The sequence below is a fragment of the Pteropus vampyrus genome, unplaced genomic scaffold (genome assembly GCF_000151845.1).
Source record: "Pteropus vampyrus isolate Shadow unplaced genomic scaffold, Pvam_2.0 Scaffold1, whole genome shotgun sequence".
NCBI classification, from domain to species: Eukaryota; Metazoa; Chordata; class Mammalia; order Chiroptera; family Pteropodidae; genus Pteropus; species Pteropus vampyrus.
In genome coordinates, this window is record NW_011888782.1 from 34,056,192 (window position 1) to 34,059,946 (window position 3,755).

The window sequence follows — 3,755 nt, forward strand, 5'->3', positions numbered from 1 at the left end:
AAAATCATCCTCTGGAAGTGACTAATTTCTGAGTTCTCATTTTATTTTGAATAATGTAACCGAGGTGATTAATTGTCCTCCAGAATCCATTCACCTCATTGCTTTCTCTAGTTAGAGAACTCTCTTCATAGAGCTATAGCTTAGTCTTGGCTTTCCAGGTAGGGGCTGTATTCCCTAGTCTTCTCTGGAATTAGATGTAATAATATGACAATTCTGCCAATGGCATGTACACCAAGTGATGTGTGCAACTTCTGCGCCATTCCCTAAAAGGAAACTACTTTTCCTCTGCTCTCTCTTCCTCCCCATTCCCAGAGCTGGACTTAATTATGAGGAGCCAGCTCAGACTAAGCAGAATTGAGAGTAGTGGAACAATAAAAAAAAGTATCCCACATCTTAGGACCACATCCTGAACAGGGCTGTTCTCCAGTCCAGGCGTAGGCGTTTATATGCGAGCAAAACAAAACAAAACAAAACAAAACAAAACAACATTCTATCTTGGCATAAATCATTATTAAATCAGCCAAATTAATACCCTAAATAATGTCACTACCTCAGTGAATAGACAAACCTGAAATTCTGGGAAGTTTGAAGCAAGATAGAAATGAAAAGAGGGAAAGTAATGATCTATCTTTGAAAGCTGCCTATTTTTCTGGAACCACATATTTGTGTCATCAGCTTTGTAATTGTCCTCCAGCAGGATGTGCTTTACACCTGTGGTTACAAGTGACATAGTGGTCGCTGAAGTCCAGCTCTTCAAAAGCAAGGACTTAATGAAAATCTGTCCTGTGCCTGACATTGGAGAAGATTGCTACTCTAGCTCTAGTTTCTCTCCTAATATCTCAGTTATTAAGTCTTCAATAGAGTTTTAAAATCTAAAGTTGAGTTATTCTGGCTACATGTTATTTAAATTGTCTCATACCACCACAATTGGCATATACCAATGAGACCATACATAAAATCAATCCCCAAATCTTCTCAAGGAGCCCTCTACTGTGATTTCAGCATGCCTATCAGAAGAGCATAAACATAAAAAGGAAGTTTTTATATTGTGACTGATTTTATAAAATATAATTCTTAAAGTGGGCTACGCTTAAAATATTCAGGTAATATGAAATAGGAGAAATAGAAATTTAAAAATTTATTAAAGAAAAGCTCAACAGTAGGATTTTTACAAGTGATGTTAGACTGCAGATATGATGAACATGACAACAATTATTCTTTGTAAAGAGATAAATATTAGATTACTTGGATATACCTGAGAATCACTACATTGTTTTTTTTTAAAAAAAGTATATAAAACAAGTAGCTTATATTCAAGACAATTATTTCAAAGTATTTAAAATCAATCTACTAGAAATAATAACAATGTGAAGGAGAGGAATAGTTTGTTGAAAAATCTGCAAAGTCACAATTAGAGTTTTTTTTAAGAAGAAATTCCAGTACTTATTTGTCAATGTGATAGACAGTTTGCAAAGATGGCCACAACAATTTCTCTCATCTCTATCATACGTTTTTTTATTTTTCAGTAGGACATTGCAATTCCTCTCATGAAGGCTTGGGGTCTATTCCCCTCCTTCTAATATGGACTGGTCTTGTGACTTGCTTTAATTAACAGAGTGGAAGAATAATATGGTATGACTTCCAAGCCCAGAACTCAAGAGGATGTCCAGACTCTGTATTTGTCCTCTTAGAAATCAGCTCCTATATAAAAAAAAAGCCTGAGGTAGCCTGTTGGAGATGCCTGGTAGAGAGAACTTAGATGCCCTGGCCAGTTGCCAATAATGTAAATGAAGCCTTCCAGGGCCAACCAGCTGACCTACCAACTGACCACAACAGCATGAATGCATCCAGCTGACACCATGAGTGGCAGAGATGAACCATACCAGCTGAGTCCTGCCCATGTTGCCAATCCCCAGTATTGTAAGCAAATAAATGATTATTTTAAACCACTAAGTTTTAGCTGACAAAACACTCAGGAATAGTTAATACATTTTTAAATTAATTTATAATCCCTCTCTTTATGCCTCTTACCAAATAAATCATTTGCAATAAGAGTATTAATTTATTTGAATGGAGGTGTTTCACTATTGGTTAGAAAACAAGATCCTAGATATTTAGATTGCTAAATATTTTCACCACTGGTTAAATACACTGTTATGGCAGAGATGGTCTACTTCCTTCTGGAATAAACTGAGATTTGACTTCAGTTCATGATAGGTCTTAGCATGAGTGACACCAAATTTAAGGCAGATTTATTGGTCACTAAGTACCTCTTAATAAATAAGAGCATAAAACTTATGCTGTGGCTGAATGAAGTCTGCTGCACATATTTTTAAAGTGTGGTTGAGTTTATCTAGAGATAACTAAAGCTTGCTTTGATCTACTGACTGATTAAACTTTTTGTTCGATATGGCATAGTGATTCTTTGTACATAAAATTGTTTTAGTCTGGCTTTTGGTTGTATTGATATTTTCACTGGATGATTTATGATATTTACTAAGAGACTCGTTTGTAACATCAAAGCTTAAATTAGAGTCATTTTGGCAGCTTTCCAATTCAAAATTTGCTATATACAATGAAAAATCCTTGGGGGTAGAAAATCATTTAACAAAAATAGCATCTGGTGGTCCACACTATATCTATAAGATAAGTGAGAAAATGTCTCCCTATAACAGACTCATAAAATAACCTATCAGGCCACCCTATTTATAGAAACAAAATGACTCAAATCAGTGTTTTTCAGTGTTGTAGCTCCTTAAAATGATACAATAATATTTACTTGCATACATTCCTATGTTCACCTCTCCAGAGAGCTGTGAGAAGTAACAAGTCACGTGATTTCGTATAGGTGAAATAAAATAACATTTAATTAATTAAAAAAATTTTATTTGTACTTACAAATGCTCTACTGTTTGGAACAAAAGAAAAAATAAAAAAAATGCTCATAACTTTCAGAACTAATTATGTCTGAGTACAGTTATCTGTAAAGTGAATATCTGTAGTCCTGTTTCCCCTTTATTCTCAAATTATACCAGCTAGTTTCTATTTAAATCATGCTTTAAATCAGTCATCAAAATAACTTCATGATCTAAGTAACCAGAATATCTCTACGTTAAATTTCTATTTGCCCCTTTTTAAAATATTTTTTTTTCTAACTTTTTATTTTGGCATAATTTTAGACCCACAGAATAAGGTAAAAATACTACAAATGTTTTTTAGATAACTTTCACTAGATATCCTATATTATTAATATTTTACCCACGTTTTTATCCATCTCTTCTTAAATATAGGTAGAAAGATAGATAAATAGATAAAGAATATTTTACTGGGTTAATTCAAAGTAAGTTGCAGGTATAGTATGATTCCTTTTCCCATAAGCCCTTTGATGTTTATTTCTTAAAAATAGAACAATCTCTTTCGTAATTTTAATAGTTACTTAAGTTAGGAAATTGATATCTTTTGCTATATTCTTCATTCATTTTTTTTCAAACAGCATATCTCTTCTAGAAATACTTGCCTGTTACCCATTTTAAATTCAGAATTTACACAGACCTCAGAGTTCCTCAAGGCATAAATTTCTCCATTTGAAGCAATTTTAAAGATTAATTTAGAGCTTCATTAGAAAATAAATAACTTAAAGGATAAACTAATTACCTTATTTAGAAAACTAATTAATTATAATGGCAAAAAATTATTGAAGGTTTGCTGTGTTTAGATACCTTGTAAGTACTTTACATATCTTTATTACTTAACCA